This window comes from Corvus hawaiiensis, chromosome 2 (assembly GCF_020740725.1).
Source record: "Corvus hawaiiensis isolate bCorHaw1 chromosome 2, bCorHaw1.pri.cur, whole genome shotgun sequence".
NCBI lineage: Eukaryota > Metazoa > Chordata > Aves > Passeriformes > Corvidae > Corvus > Corvus hawaiiensis.
The window spans coordinates 108,268,643-108,285,369 of NC_063214.1; positions in this window are offsets into that span (position 1 = coordinate 108,268,643).

Sequence of the window (16,727 nt, forward strand, 5' to 3'; positions counted from 1 at the left end):
AAAGTACATTAAGCCAGAGGGTTCAAAAGTGAAGCTGAGCAGACAGACAATGTGGTCAGATAATCCCCCTCTCCTTCAGGAACCAAGATAAATGTATAGTGAAACTAAGAAGGAAGAGAAAAAAGGAAAGAAGAGAAAAAAGGAAGCTGAGGCTAGGAGTGAGAGATACGACAATGTCTCATTTTCCCTTTCATTTGCATCATTAGTTTTGAATAGGAACTGAGCTGGACCCTAATTCAGCTATGCATATTTCAAAGAAAAACATTTAATTTGGGCAGTAATTAGCAAGGTTGTAATTTAAACAGAGGAAAGAGATGACAATATTGAAGCAATGACGCTTGTTCCTTTAAAAAAAATTTCTGTTTGCTGTTAATATCTATTATTAATATCTATTGCTGTTAATATCTATTGACACACTAATAACTGCTTTGAGGAACAATTAAAGGAAAAATGGCTCCTTTGGGGCTAGGTGACAATGTACAATAAATTACTTGATACACTGGAATAAGTAGAGAAATGGAGAGAAATGTTGTATTATCAGTTAAAAGACAGTGCAAGGGACTCATTTAAGATTGAATGCATAACCTCAATTTTCCTATTTTCTGTCTTGCTGTGCTTAGGCAATTTCCATGTTCTTTGAATGTATTGCTTTTAATGAACGTAGAGATGTTACAGTGTCTGTGTATATACTGAGATAAATTCACTTTCACCTGGGCTATCCGCTGTAATGAAAATGAAACTGTAATGACTGTAAATGAAATGTAAATGACTGTAAATGAAATGTAATTATTAAAGAGTTTTGGTCTCCTAATACTGAAGTCTACAATTTTGTTAGATCTTTTCTAGCGACATCATCCATGTTAACAAATTTTCAACCTGCTTCTTTAGATTCATCACAGGATGAGCACTTGCTTTGTCAGTCTGAGCACACAGTTTCATAATCATTGAGCACTGGGGTTATTAGTCCTTATGCCTTTATTTGGCAGGGTATGAGCTAAGAAGTGGTTAAACATTTAATTTCGGCAAGAGCTTAAAGTTATGTGAATTCTGCTGGACAAACATGCCCCTTCTCGGAGTTGTGCCTAGGGATGCCATGATTCATCACACATATTCGGGCACAAGAAAGAAAAGGCAAAGAGAGAAGGGGAGAAGTTTTTCTGAGACTAACTCATCTTCCTAAGATCCTGGAAGTGGCTCTGCAATGTGAAACCTCCAGATATCTGGAGACAAACCAGGCAGGAATTGACTTGGCAACTTAGTTCCTTGAGAAGCAAGAGAAAACATGGGCTTGTTAAATAAGAATCCATGGAATTTTTTACTTCTGGTTTAATGTGCTTTAATTTGCAGGCTGTAATTTTAAAAAAATCAGGCTAGGCATCTTCTGACAGAAGGTTGTCCACTGGCTGACAATCTTCCTTGCTCCTGCTTTTTAATTCCTCCTGTATTTTTCCAAAAGTGGATCTTCCATGTTATTCTCTCCTGGCATATTAGTCAGGGGCTCAGCATCTTCTTATGACATAATTTATTGCTTAGCTATCACTGACCTTGAGTATTCCGAGCTTAAAATTGGTTTGCCCTGGCCAAGAGCCAAGGGTGGCATGTGGAAATGGCTGGTCAGGCTTTGCTGTTCCTGTTCCCTCTGTGCTCCATGCAAGAACTGGCCTTGTGTCCTCCCATAGGTTCTGTGTCAGCTGGGAGGGCAAACACAGGAAAGGAGGCAAAAGAGACCCATGCTCAAATTGTTTTAAGTCTGGCCTCTGCATGCAGATACCTGGTGTGATTTAAAAGCCAAAGAGAGACATTCCACTGAGGTCTGCAGTGGCTAGGGCTGGTTGTTGGGCTGCCAAACTTCCAGTCCTAGGCAATAAACTGTGAAATCAGCTGAAGCACAATCTGACTTACAGGGAAGAGTCACTATATAGGATGAGTAACTGTATACAGTAGAACTTCAGAAGCTTACAAAAGCTGATCTTGGTTTTGCAGAAAGAGAATGGCTGGGATCTGAAACGGAACTGCTAAAAATGCCACCTCTCGTCTGATTTATAAATTTCAGTTTTTGGCTGTACTTAGAGCTGTAATCAGTGTTTTGAAAGAAGTTAATCCCAGAGCATGAGGAGTGACTAATACTATTATACTCCTTTTAGATTGCTTGCACAGAGCTTCTCTTTGTGATTAGTAAGAGGAATTCTCTACCCAAAAGTCTCATCTACTTGCAACCTCTGCTGCTCATAGTCAAAGATTACTTTAATTTAAGAAATTACTTGGATAATTTTCATAATCTGCTCAACATTTTCTTTTCCCATCTCCCACTTTTTCTCTTGCTTTTATTCTTCTCTGTCTTGCACTTCAGAGTGCTATCCAAAAAAGAGAGGTTGCTATGATCTTGAATCTTCTGCTGCAATAGTTATAGAAGATTTAGCATGGAGATAATGAGTTTCAAAACTACCCCACTATGGAGCTTCCAGCTCCATTTCCCTTATCTGAAGAAAGGGACAGCCTTTATTAAAGAGGCTATCACCTCCATAGTCTAGAACTCAGCAATTCAAAAGCAAATAACAAAATCTGAGCTCTTCTGCTGCTCAGGAGTTTTGCATTGGCTCAAACAAAGTTAACAGTCAAAATGATGGGCAGGCAGAAAACACATCCACACATCCAAATCTAGCTTTAGAAACCAGTGAAGGGTGTCAGAAAAGGAGAAAGTCCTCCTTGTGTTGCTTCTTTTTGTCTGCTTTTAATTAGGTCCTTGTTTATTGCAAGGTAGTACAGTTACCAGTGGCTCAAAGCTTTAGCAGTTTGTTGCTGCTTTTCTTCTACTTCCCAGTTTCAGAAGAGATCACTGCATTGGGTTGGGACTTCCCTCCCACATGGCTGGGTCAGTTTTCCAGTAAGTTGCTTCAGTCATGTCAGGTCTAATAACACTTTCTCTTCCTAAAGACACTTTCACAGAAAATCCTCTGGCCTTTGCAGTTCCTTTCTGGGGCTGTTGCAGCCTCTCGGGGAGGGAGCGTGTTTGAGAACACAAGGGAGTAAAGCTCATCTCCAGAAATGTATCTCAACCCAGATACAAAGTTTCTCAATCCTGATAATTGTTCCTGGAATGGAATATTCCCATCTTTGACCTGAATTTAGTAATCACGGTGAGCTTAATCTTCATTTGTTCTTTATCAATTTTACATAATGAATTTGTTGGGAATTACAAAGGTTGGATGTAAAACATAATTAGCACAGGATATTTTTATAGATTTCAAAGAGCTTTTTATTATTTGATAGTTCCCATTCAGTAGGAGGTAGACAGTTCTGGCTCACCAACGGGTAACATTATTTTGCTTTTCTTTCATAAGTAACACTTAACTACTGTTTCTAATAATATTGCAGCAAAACAGTTTCTAAATATGACAGTGTTGAAAACACTGATGTGCAGGAGAAGTTGCATAATTGAAAAAAATCTTCACTTATTGTGCCCAACACTTTAATCTAATCCATCAATTCAAAGCCTAGAGGTTTCTTGGCCTTTCAGCTGCGCTTATCTGATAAATGAGCTTTTAAAAATAGAGATGGCAGTAAATTCAAAAGGAGTTTCAAACCTCTAATACTGGGAGGGCATAGATAAACTGAGCTTATATTACAAGCAGCTGCTGTGCTAACAGTCTGCAAAACAGAAAATAGGCCTGAAGTTGAATCATTTATTGAAATATCATAGTATTTGGTTATGGTGTAATCTGGTTCTCCATGTGTTATTCTACCCAACAAAACCCGATTTCAGTTTAAGATCAGTGTCATTATCTTCTGGAAGGCATATGCTGTTACTGTGCCTGCTGACAGGCTGCACACATGTGCTTGGAACTGGCTGTGGCTTTGACAGCTGGTCCCAACTAATTGCCTCTAGCAAGATAAACATGGTCTGGATTTTGATCAACTACTTTTTAGGATAAGGGACTAATGGAAGGGAGCTGTGCACTGTGGGAATCCAGGAGACTAATGGGGAAAAGATGAACACTGTAAGAATATTGTATCAAGGCAAAAATACACTTACATATTTTATGTTTATAAGGTACTTTCTATACAAGCAGTTTAGAACAATCTGTGATTTTACCTTTGCTGCATCCCACGAAGAATATCTCCTTTCTTGCAGTGCCATTTTATTCAGTAATTGTCCCAAGTCATTAGACTTCCCACACAACAGTTCACAGTCAGAAATGTAAGTGTGAAGGGAAATGCATTGCTTAAGTTTGTGGAAGAATATGTACCCCACTTCCACTTGGCATGAAATTATGATCTGATTTATTTGCAACTGCCCAAGCAACCTACTCTTATTATTTAGCTTTCCACATGAACTTGTATCTTGAAGAAAAATTTGCCTAATTGTTTATACTGTTGTTGCACTGGCACAGACTTGACGATGCACCTCTCCCTTCTCATGCCAAACCGGAGTGTCAAGAAGAATAACATGAAGAATGCTGAAATTTGTTTTGAGCTAGATCTGGGTTTGTATTTTGTGGCATACACTAAACTAATATTCTGTTAAGGCAAAGCAGAAAATTCAGTTTCCTCTGTGGATTTGTTTCAGTCACATGCAAATTTCTGGCTGGTGAGGCTGCTGTGACTTTTCAACGTCTATAAGGAATAGAATTATCTTATCACAAGAAAAAACTTTGAGAAGGGGAAGCTCAGAGAAGCTAGCAAATTTAACTTCAATGTCATCTGAATTTTAGAGAATTAATGCTCCTGGTTGCCAGCTATCTTGTGGTAGTTCCACTGTTAGCTGCCTTCTGTGAAAACCCAGAATGTTTTCTCCCCAAACCAAGTGCTAAAACTTCCCCAAGGACAGACGTTAATAAGCAAGATGAAACATCCCTGCTCTGGCACAGCACCGAAAGGGTGACACCAGGCTCACAACAGCACGAATGCCAAGTACGTGAGTGCATTCATGGTACAATTACCCTGTTTGTGCCGCCAGTTGCAGTAATTGGATAATTGGGTCCACAACTGCCTAACTACATTGGTAACTACTCATTGCTAAATTATATGTGAGCAATGTATAAAAAGCCCCAGTGTCTAAAAGCCTTTGTTACAGAAACTTTCATTTCATGAAGGCTCATCCTAATTGAGAAAAGCATGCCTATGTGCCATGATCTATCTTTTTGTTCATTCCTTTTGAATCAGGACAGGTCTGACTCTAGACAGGAAAACAAAGACAACTGAAAAGGAAAAGAGGCAGTTGTGAAGACAGGCTCTTGCTTTTCTCTCCTGCTGATTCACAGAGCTTGTCAAGAAGTGCTGTGGGAAGTTAAATCGGGAGGTTTTAAATGTCCAGCCTTTAAATGAACATTCTGACATGGTCTTTAAGTGACAGGTTGTTGTGATTTTTTTTTCATCTCCTGGCCTTTTCACAACTCTCATTTCAGTTAATTTTGTAGGAATGTCCTGGGGTGACGTTATGAAGCTGCTTTATTCCTTAACTGTCCGCTCAATGCCCAAGGACAGTTTCTTTAAGATGGACCCGGGGAGGACCACGGGACCCGAGTGTGGGGCAGTTTAACGGCTGAACCCAACGGCTCGGGGGCTCTGTGGCTCAGCAGGGATTGGGAGGCGGTGCGCCGGGAGTGCTGTGCTGCTTTTTGGTTTCCTTTGTGTTCCAGCTAGCTGGAAAAGGTTCTGTTGGGTTTTGTTCTCTTGTTCTTTTTTCCTTTTCTTTGCCCTTGCCTCACTGCCTCCCTTCCCTCCTCTCCGGTCTGGGGAGCCTGCGGGGGTGGCTCCGGTGGGCCCGTGGGGTGGCCCCGGCTGGTCCGAGCCCGCGTGTCTGTTCCCTCTCCGGGAATGTGTTGTATTTTGAGGGTTTTTTTTCACCTGTTCTACCCTGTTTTGTTTGTGTGTTATTAAACAGTTTGGTTTCTTTTTCCCACTTTCACTCCTTGTGACCCATTTGTCTCATTGATGGAGGAAAAGGGGAGGAACACTCATTCCGGAGTGTTTCCTCGTGACGTTTTGTCTCAAAAACCGAGACAAGGAATAAGGAAATTACTTTAAAATGTCCCAACCTGAAGCAGTTTTGGAGAACTGAGCCTTGGCAATGGCAAACCCATGAAAAGTCAAATTGCCTTAAATGGCCACTGCATGGAGAGTTAACAGAGTTACCAGCAGGACCATATTTTTCACGTGAGAGCTCTAAATGGATGCAAATGAATACGAGTTTAGTGTAGAGCCACTTGTTTCTCACCTACAACCAATAACCTGGATAACAGAGGTTTGGAAATGTAACAAATGATGCTGCCTGATGGTGAACAGAGTTTCAGAGATTTTAGAAGATTACAGACCAGTTTTGGACATTAATAAATGAGTAGAATTATTGGATATGTAGGCAAATATGCTACATTGAGAAAGATTCTTCATGGTTTTGTAAAGGTAATGAATTTCTCATAAATCTGTTAGAGTTCTCTGAAGGAATGAACAGGCATGCTGATATGGGAGATACAGCTGATACGGTCTCCTTGGGTTCCTGAAAGTCACTTGACAAGATCATTCACCAAAGGGTCTTAAAGAAGTTAAGAATGGGATGAGAGGGACAGTGCTGACATGGATAGGCAACCAATTAAAAGAAGTTACTTTCCTCACCAGAGGGAACTTACCACTGTGGTCCCATAGGGACATATCTGATGAGCCTGGCTCTTCATTAGATTCACAAATGAATGGAAAATGAAGTGACAAAGTCCAGTGACTGTTCTGAACTCTTCTTTGTGGTAAAAACAAAAGCTAACGAAGTTTGAAGAGCTTCTGTAATGTCTTGTGATACTGAGTTAACATGGCAGAGTGGGGAAAAGGAATGTGTGAAAATGTAAAAAGAGTTCACAAGAGGCATTCTAATTTAATGTATTCGATTGCAGACTCTGAAGAAGCTATTATCAGCTAGTACAGAGATTCTGAAGTTATAATAGCAAATTCTGCAGGAACATCAGCACAGTGCTGAATGGCAGCCAGTATGAAGCAAATTACTAGGAAAGGGAGGGAGAACGATGCTTGAAACAGTATTAGGCTACAATATCTTAAATACTGTGAGCATTTTTTAGCCTTCATATCAGTATGTATCTATATATATATAAATGTATGTATTTATAAAGGAGCACTAGAATAACAACTGTGGATGAAACAGGCTCAGTACAAAAAAAATCAAACATGGAAGGACTCTAGCTATGAAAAATGTTGACTCAGAGGAATTATGAAAGAGACCTGTAAAATCATGTATGGGATGAAGATCAACAAGGAACATCAACAATCTTGCTCTTCTAAAATAAGAGGGAGCATCCAAGCAGATTGGAGGATGCTCCAGGCAGGAGCTCAGCTGTGGAACACAGACATGAGGATATGTGAAGTACTAAAGGTTTACATTGATTCAAAAAGTGATTAAACAAATTCATGAACATAAAAAAAAACCCCAAACCAAAGTAAAACACAAACTCCTATTTAAGGCTGAGGTAAAGTAAGAGATGTCTCATTAGGAGACTTTGGCAATGCCTCTTCCAGCAGTCCTTTATGATGACTCTAACTTTTAACCAGTGTTACACATTGACAATACTTACCTTTTCTTTGGCACATAGTTGCTATGGAAAGAAACAGTAACTTGGCACAGATCTCTTTGAGCTCCAGATCAGTGAGTGTCATGGACATTTCATGAATTAATTGCATCTTGCAACCTGCACACACAATTCTTGAGCTGACAGGAGAATAGTTTTAGAGTAAATAATACATATCCAAACCAGTCATTGTGTATGGGAGGTTTTACCAGTTTCACTATTGTTGAAAAACAAGCAAGTGTCCCAAAAGGGAAGGTAGAGGGAAAAGAAAAAATATATTTGCAGCTTATTTTTAAAATAAAATAATACCCAACTTTTGCAACTGATGATTCATAAAAGGGCTTTTTCTTTTTTAATGTATGCAAGCAAGCAGTTTCTTGTCTTCCTTGTTCTGGCTTTTGGATTTTATCTCTGTTTATTTTACTTTTATATCATAATGCCATAATATTCTTGATCTGGGTTTCAACAGTCCTTTCCTACTTTAGCATGTACTTAAAGTACTTTACAGAGGTTCCCTGATTTTTTTTTTTTTTTTTTTTTTTTTTTTTTTTAGTATCTGGAACATTATTCTTGTCCTTTTTCACTCTGAGAGCCCTCAAAGAGTCACATTCACACATTCATATTGGATGCATTGGCTCAGAGAAATGACAACTTCCCTTCAGATTGCCATCTCAGTGACTCCGCAAGCATCTTAAGATGATCAAAATGAGGATGGCACAACCCAGGGTCTGGAAATTTTGCAGACTGTGAAAGTTATTTAATAGGTTTTAAAACTGGGAGCAGGTATGTGATAGCACTGCAGAGTTACTAGTAGATAAAGTTGCTGACAAAAAACCCCTCAAAACCCTGTGGGCTTTTTTTCTGTTTTACTGGGGGAATGATCTTTTTTGTGGATGTGCTGCTGAAAGTACTGCAGTTCCTCCTAACAGCTCTGGCTTCTGTCACACAAGTGCCCTGACCACTCTGCCTGCCAGCTAGCTTGGTGGGTGAGAGAACCACATCTTGCAATGCCTAAAAGCTGGGGTCTTCAGGAGTCAAATACTTCTGCATTCACCTCTTGAAAGCACACCAAATACATGCAGCTCCCCATGTCAGAGCTCCTAAGGAATCTACCACAGCTTTTGGAAAGGTTTAACACCCAGGGATGTGCTATAGTCACATAACCTGAAGAAGGAAATGAGAATGATAAAAATAAATAGTAAGGAAAACGAGAGTTCAGTTTCAGATTGACTTCACAAAATAAATGGTCACCAGTAGAATTTAAGAACCAACCATACACAGCTGCAGATGTTGAAGACGGTAAATACAAATAGAGAGATTGGAGGGCAAATGAAAAAGTGGCATCCTAAGTGGCAACTTATGGCCTACCAAGACTGATGCTCCTTGCACCTTCTGCACCCTGAAGATAACTCATACTGCCATCGCTGTTAATATTAAAGGCATAATGGTTATAACTCAGCATAAGTGGTACCCATGGTCTGGTGAGGGGCAGAGCCTGGACTGGAGCCGGTGGTTGGGTGCTGGTGGTTTTGGTGCCCCGTCATGTATCTGCTGGCTGTACCTGCCCTGAAGCCAGTCTTGGACTCCAGCCATCATGGATGATGGCCTAAAATGCCAAAGGAAATGACCTGACAGAAGCTACACCTTTAGGTCAAGTGTGACTGAAGGGACCCAACACTGGGGTTAGTAGGGGGTGCACAGTGCTTGCTGCATTTGGGATGCACTGCCACAGTCAAGCAGCGCAGCCCTGTTTGTGGCTCTGCCTTCAGGATATTATCCCCTTGTGCTGTCCTAGTAGCCCCAAACAGTTTCACTTCAGGAAGCCAAGGTTTCACAGCTAAACTTTTGAAAGTAACCCAAAACCAAAATGTCTCACAGACTTAAACTCTTCTTTTTCTCCTGGTATCCTCATATTTAAATGTAGACTATAAAAGTCTTTTTAGTTCTAGGTCTCTGTGTGTGTGTCAGTTTTCTCAATTTGCTTAAAGAGTGCATAGGAAATCACACAGCAAATATGTCAGCAGATTGAGGATCATGAATCAGTATTTGCCAGCATAGTTTAGCTGGGAAATCAGAGTCAAGCAGCATGACTTCTTTTTGCACTTGATAATCTTGGAGAAACAGCCCTGTGCAGTAATTAGGCTTGTGTACTCAGGCCTTTATCTACGACTAGCATTAGATTCTGCTGAAAATCCATTATGACCTGAGTTTTCTTCTAACTTTTAAATATGGGAGAAGGAGTAATTGCTTTCTGTTTTTAGTTCATGCAGGCAGCACTAGTTTCAGCAACTGCAGAGCAGTTATCAAAACAGATCAGTGTTGGCAGATGTCAGACTTTTGGCTTTCTTGGGTATCATCTCCTCCTCTCTGAAGCATTCAGCGTGGCACCATAGCGTTCTGTGCGTGGTGGGCTGGAGTGGTAGTTACTGGGACTAAAAGCCTTTTAACAAAGTCTGTGACATATAATATTTGTGTGTCATGTGCAATCTCTATGAAAAGCCAAATTAATGGAAGAGATTTTTTGATGACACATAGTTAGTAAGAAGTATGTACAACTAAAATGTAATTAGTAGCATACAGGATCAGACTTAGGAATGTTGTAACAACAAGGAAGTGCTTTGAACACTCAAGATAACTCTCAACCTAAGATAAGCCATAAATACTTCACCTGTACCTGGACAGGTCTCTGAGAGCTGATCATGATACACACAAGTAATTCTACATCTGAATTAGGGAACTGGTAGAAGGAACCAGTAGCTCAAAGAAGATCAACATCAAAAGCAACCTTGAATATTAAAAGCAAAAATTTACAGGTACAGCCTGAGTATCTCATTTGTACTGAGAAAGGAGGTTTGAAAGAGTGTAGGAGAGGTTGGCATTTAGCTCTGGGGGTGCTGCTGGACTACTTGAATGAAAATGTTAATTGACCGAGTCCTGACTTAGGAACTGTAGATGAAGGACACAAAAACAGCCTTGAAGCACTCTGTTGGTGAGCAGCCTGAGCCAGGCTAGAATCTGCTTCATTGCTCTGCTCTGCCTCCAGGAACTCCATCTCCAGTTTTGCAAGAAAGACGTCAACATTTGGCTCTTCTAGAACAGCCCCTTCTATTACCACTTGGAAAGAGACAAGTCCAGAGTAAAGCCAGTGGGTTTGGTTGGTACTCTTTTTCTGGAGGCAGTAAAGCCAAATTAGCCAGTGTGCACTTCCACATAGAGATGTGTTTAGTGGAGACGTGTCAAAACACTAGCACTGGGCTGGGCTGGGAAGGAATTCCAATGTAGCAAAGAGTGGGTATTTGAAAGACAGTTTTCAGCTTCAGGCAGGCCCTAACCCACCACCATGACATCTCTATTGATTAGTAGGAATAATTACTTTTCTCTAAGCATTCAATATTTTTGGTTTTCAATCAGAGCCTGAATGCTGTGGGGATCTTACTACAAACTCCACTGCTAACAGTTTATGTGACACTTGCCTGGCTGAAAGACCTCATTGATCTGTTAGCAGATTATAATTGTTGGACAAAGCTGATGGATCTCTCAGGAAACTCCAGCTCTGTAGCTGGAGCAGAGACAGGCCTCTCTGTGTGCAGGAGCGCATTATCTCTCAAGGGGTTGGCCACAGGATCTGGGCTCTAACTCTTGGCTCTTTCTCCGTAGTTTAAACACCTCTTTTCCCAGAAGAGCGATGGCAACGTGAACTTCTGACTTGTAGCTGAAACCCTCAGAAGCCACAAGACAAGATGCAGACATGCTTTGCAGAAAACTTACACTCCTGCTAGTACTGGACCTAACATGAAACTTGAAAGCTTACAGAAAGCACAGGCTTATTTACCCCTCATGGGGCAGCTGAAGAGAGAGTCTTTCCCCATCCCATGTAGTGAGGTATGATTACAGTTTCTTTTCCAGCTAGTATAAATTTCCACAGGAACATATTGTGTATAATTGCACGATCTTTTCCTTGCTGTACAAATGTGGTTCCCAGAAATGGGTAGATGTAAATTTTTATGTGGTGGTGTTGCAAAATAAATAGCTCACTGCTTTTTAACTTTTGGTGGTTTATCTGTAAATAATTAGAAATTTTCTAGAATCATGTTGATAATTTAGTAGCAAAACTGCAATGTGGTTTGGCTTATTACTGGCATCTCACTGCTTTTCTAAGAACAGTAACAGCCACAATCAATACCTTAAAGATGAAAAAGTGGTCTGCCCTTTGGGTTATGTTCTGTCAGTGATGTTACAGTTTCATACCTTTAAACCCCTCTGGATGCTCTATGGATATCCTTAGTGGAGATAACTCACAGCTGTAGTTCTTACCATAGGTAAGCTTCATTAACCCTTCCCAAAATAAAGAAATAAATTAAATAAAGCTGATTAATGCTCAGCACAGCTCAGACAGTCCAGCTGCAGTGGTTTAACAAAGCAAAGCTCTTCCTGTTCCCTCCAGACTCTCTGCTCATGAATGTTTCAGCCTAGCTGACGGCCTGTCCCCGCTAGGGAAAGATGATGTTTCATGAGTATGAATGAATGTGTGCTGAACTCCTCAGGGATTCCTCCCATCTTGGTGCCAGCAGCAAAATTTTAATGAGAGAGGACTCAGTCCCAGTATGGAGGAAGGACTTGGAGCTGCAGTGGATATTATCTGTTCACAGGTTAACGTAATGGAGTTCTTTCCCACTGTTTAGATTACAGCACAAATTAGCTGAATGTATCAAAATACTTCAGTTCTACCCTACTATAGAAATGGTTTTAGTTCAAAACCTCAGTGTTAATTTCCTTTTATGCAAGTTGAGACACACTTGGCCCAGACAGCAGAAAAACTGCTGCAATTCAGTTACACTAAAGCTGAGGAGCAATAAAATACCAAGCGTTTCATAAGCCGGGAGATCACACACACACTCTTCTTGCTCAGCAGAACAAACCCAGAAGAAAAGTGCCCTTTTTGCTAGTGCCCATCCAAGCCTCCCAGGTGCAGGGAGAGCAGGGGCAGCCCACTGAGCTGCCAGCCCAGGGCTGGCATGACCTTCTCCCCGAGCCTGAGTAAAGTGCCCCCCAACTCCATGCCCTCAGCAGAGCTGCCTCCCTGCCAGCACCCTGAGGGGATGGGGCACTTCACTTCTTATTGTACTAATTCCTGCTGCCCTCCTGTCCTGCCTCTCCTCTTGCTAGCCAAGTTCCAATGCTCTTTGTGGGAAGGCCTGCATTCAGACTTGGAAAAATTGGCAAGTGACAGGAACAGAGCTTCCCATCATGCACTGCTGGCAGTCCTTCCTTGTCCCCATCACGTCCGATGGTGAAGCCAATAAACTGCAGCTAGGCACCATCACACTCACTGCAAAGTCATGGCCGTGTCATGGAAAGCCTCCCCCCACATCAGGATTTGCTTAAGTTGGTTAATTATGGCCTTGAAGAGGGCATGTAAGTTGTATACCAGCATTTGGGCTCTAATTACTTCTCCAGTGCCTTATACAATGACACGAAATCACCCTTAAGAAGCTCTGAAGTAGGAAAATAGTTTTTGTAGTTTCATTATGATGGTAAAGGCTGAAAAAGGAACAAAGTCACTGTTGCTTATATATATGCTTCCCATAACATTGTATGTATGCTTGTCCAACCTTCTGATGTTCTGGGGTGGAAATTTTAAAGCTGTTTTTCCTTAATTCCCTGGAAAGAAAATTTCAGAAGAGTTACAAAGGGATAGCTGCTTCTTTCAGGTCTCTTCCAAAGCTCCCTTTTACTAGGGAAGGTCTCCCAGGCCTCTTCTGCAGGTGTCATCTCGTTGGCAGTGGTGGTGATGACTTTTGTCAGAAATGTACTCTAAAGCCATGGGGTCCCCACTGTGGCATATAAACCCTCTCTGAGGACTCACTGTCTCTGGTAATCAAAAAGTAAACAGCCTGTGTGCATCCCATCTTGGGGTCTGAAGCACAGCATGGCCAGTGACACCACATGTGGACCCATCCTGCTGTGACCATGTCCTGGTGGATACAGGACCTGTGTCCTGCTAGATACAAGGCAATGGTCACAGCTGCCATCTCTGCCCACTTCTCTGCTTGCAAAGCCTGACAGTGGCCTGGGGATAGATTTCTGTCAGGGAGTCCTTACAAATCCGCTCTCCTTCATGAGAACACTGATGTTCCAAACATGTGGCTTTTAAGATCAAAAATACTTTTGGTTAACACTTATTTTTTGGTACAAATGTGACCCAGAAGTAAATTACATAGCAAATTTCATTCAACAGCTAGCTGGTCAAGTGAGCAAAAATGCAGTGTTTCTGGGTGGCAGTTTTATGTTCTTTTGTTGCTAAAAGGAAAGCTGATGAAGGTTTACATCAGCTTTCTGTTTGAGAAACCGTAACACAGTGTGAGTTACAATCTTCATCCTCAAACCCATTTCATTTTGAGATGATAGAGGTAATCATGGGAAACAAATTTCACTTTGCAGTATTGAATTACTATTATCTCATATCTGTATAGATGCCTGGATCAAGAACCTTTTTGAGAAATGACCTGTCAAAGTGTAGGAAATGCAGTGCAAAACAACTGTCACCAATCCTTTTGTAGATGTAACAATGTATTTTAGCTGTTAAAGCATAGGAAAGCCTGTTATCATAAAAGCCCTGATGAACGCAAGATTTTTTTTGGTCATGTGGATGAAAGTGTTTCCTGATGTGTAGCATTTGGCAAAGCTTCCTGGCTTTTTTCTTGAATAATTATTCATGAGGATATTCTTGGCATGTCATTCTTACTTTGGAAAATGCAGAGTAAGGTGTCCTCTGCTTATTCCGTTGTTGGGAATAATGCTCTCCATGTGAAAAAGTGCAGAAGATGGTCACTTTTATGAGTTTACCAGAAAATACAGGAATCCTGCAGAAAAAGTCCACTCGCACCTATGGGGCTGTGCGTCCTCCCTTCCAACCCTGCAGAGGAGTTTCAATGTTTCCTTTCCCTCCCAAGCACTCTCTGTTTATGGGGTTGGAAGAAGAGCTTGCCTGTGGTGCACCCTATGCACTGCTGAAGGTGAGTTCAAACTCCTGAGTGGTCCACACACCCAGATGGTTTGTAAAGGGAGCCAGGGTGCAGCCCAGGCTCTTCCAGTGCCCCTGCAAGTGCCCACAGGTCACCTCTGTCAGAGCTGTGCTCTGCTCCTCTGGTGATGTTGTGCTTTGCTCATCCTCACAGCTACAGATTTGTTAGAATGTGTTTAACTTACACAGGTATGTGAATAAGTGATCAAGGACATGTTAGAAGCATGGCCAAGGACACTGAAGGTCCCAGCTATGCCTGCCACCTCTGCTTCCTGCAGCCTTTGTCTCAGCACACAATGTACTTATTAGTTTGCAAGAGGGTAAATGTTCTCTTGTTCTTACATGTCACATTCCTCCTTCTATCAAAGACAGCAATTGCATTAATGTCCAAAGCACTTGGACATACCAGGCACAATTACCGCCTGCTGTATGTCCTCTTTTATCAGGGAAGACAGAGCAAGGATAAATTTGGCCAGGAGTGAAACCTCCACTCAGTGTTGTGCTCCTCATGCATGAATGTTATTGCAGCATTTAAAGAACAATCACTTACTGACAGGGCTACTAGTAATAACAGGGAATATTTCATTAGTGCATCCACACAGGGCATTGGCCAGCTCTGTCTAACAGCTGCCAAGGGTTACACTTGTGAATACCAACAAAAGTTTCTTTTATTTGCCTGCCTGGGTACAGGTGTTGGACCTGAATTACCTCTCAGCATGAGGTCCCTCACTGCCTCCCAAAATATCTCCGAGTCACTTAATTCCATCAGGTCACCCTCTGTACCTGACCTTTAGCTAGAACATCCCAACCTGCTTTTCCAGGTGGGAGCAGTGCTGCCTTTGAACAAAGATTGTATCCAAGCTGGCACTTGAGGGAGGGCAGTGCATGCACACAAGTGCAGGGTGCCTGTAAACAGGAAAAATTACAATGTGAGGGTTGGGAGAGCCATAGGAAGGATTATTTGGGCCTGTTTCTAATGTTCATTAGTTACAGGCTGGCTGAGCCATCCTCTGAGGGTTCTCGAGGCTGAGTCCAATATCTGCACCCAAAATGAGACTGTTTAGGTCTGAGTGGCTGAGCCCTGCCCAAGTGCCTGAGAGAGAGGCTGTCCTGGGAGCGGCTCTTCTTTGTGTTTCCTCTTTTCTGGGTGCTTTGGTTCAGGTCTTGGGGACATGCAATGGTTGAAACAAAAACACGGAACTTTGGCAGAGCAGTTTTTGAACGCCTGTGCTTTTCTCCAGGGGTCTGTGGTGCCTGATGCACACAGCTGCACTAGCACACCTGTTTCTTCCTCAGTTTCCTCGCTAAAGCCAGGGATCTTCAGGGCTCTTCAGAGGAGGTTTCTCCGTGCCTGCAATCAGGCACGAGTGCATGCCCATTCGGTGAGTCATTTTAACTTCCAGTGACTAACCCACCCAGCCTGTGGGAGGGAAGGGAATTATAATAGTAATAACAGTTTGTGTTGCCACTGGAGGGTTTCAAAGTGCTTCCTAAGCAGTTTTCCTTATCAGTGTTCCTCTGAGAGATGACAAACATGCAACTGATATTTCATAGCCATTTCTGTCTATTATCTTTTTAAAGTGCTTGTTGCTTTTTGTTGCTGAACCCACAACACTTTTGAAACCCTCCCATAGAATCCCAGAACGGGTCAGGTTGGAAGGGACCACAGAGGGTCATATGGTCCAACCTCCCTGCTCAAGCAGGGTCATCCCAGATCACACAGCACACGATTGTGTCCAGACAGCTCTGGAATATCTCCATTGAGGGAGACTCCACACTCTCTCTGGGCAATTTGTGCCAGTGCATGGTCACTGCGCAGTAAAGAAGTCCTTCCTCATGTTCAGGTGGAACTTCCTGTGCATCAGTTTCTACCTCTTGTCCTATTGCTTGGCAGCACCATTGAGAAGAGCCTGGATCCATCTTCTTGACATCCTTCTGTAGGCTATGCCCAGCCTCTGCCCTGGAGGGATGTCTGCTGAGATAAGGAGATTGAGCGATCTCCCAGCAGGACCCCTCCAGGAAGGCAGCTACTCTCCAGTTATGGCGAGAAGAAGACAAACCCAGAATCCTCTGGGAGACCCTATGCAGATCCTTTGTAACCCATTGGCCTTTACCCTCTGACACCCACCCCCTGT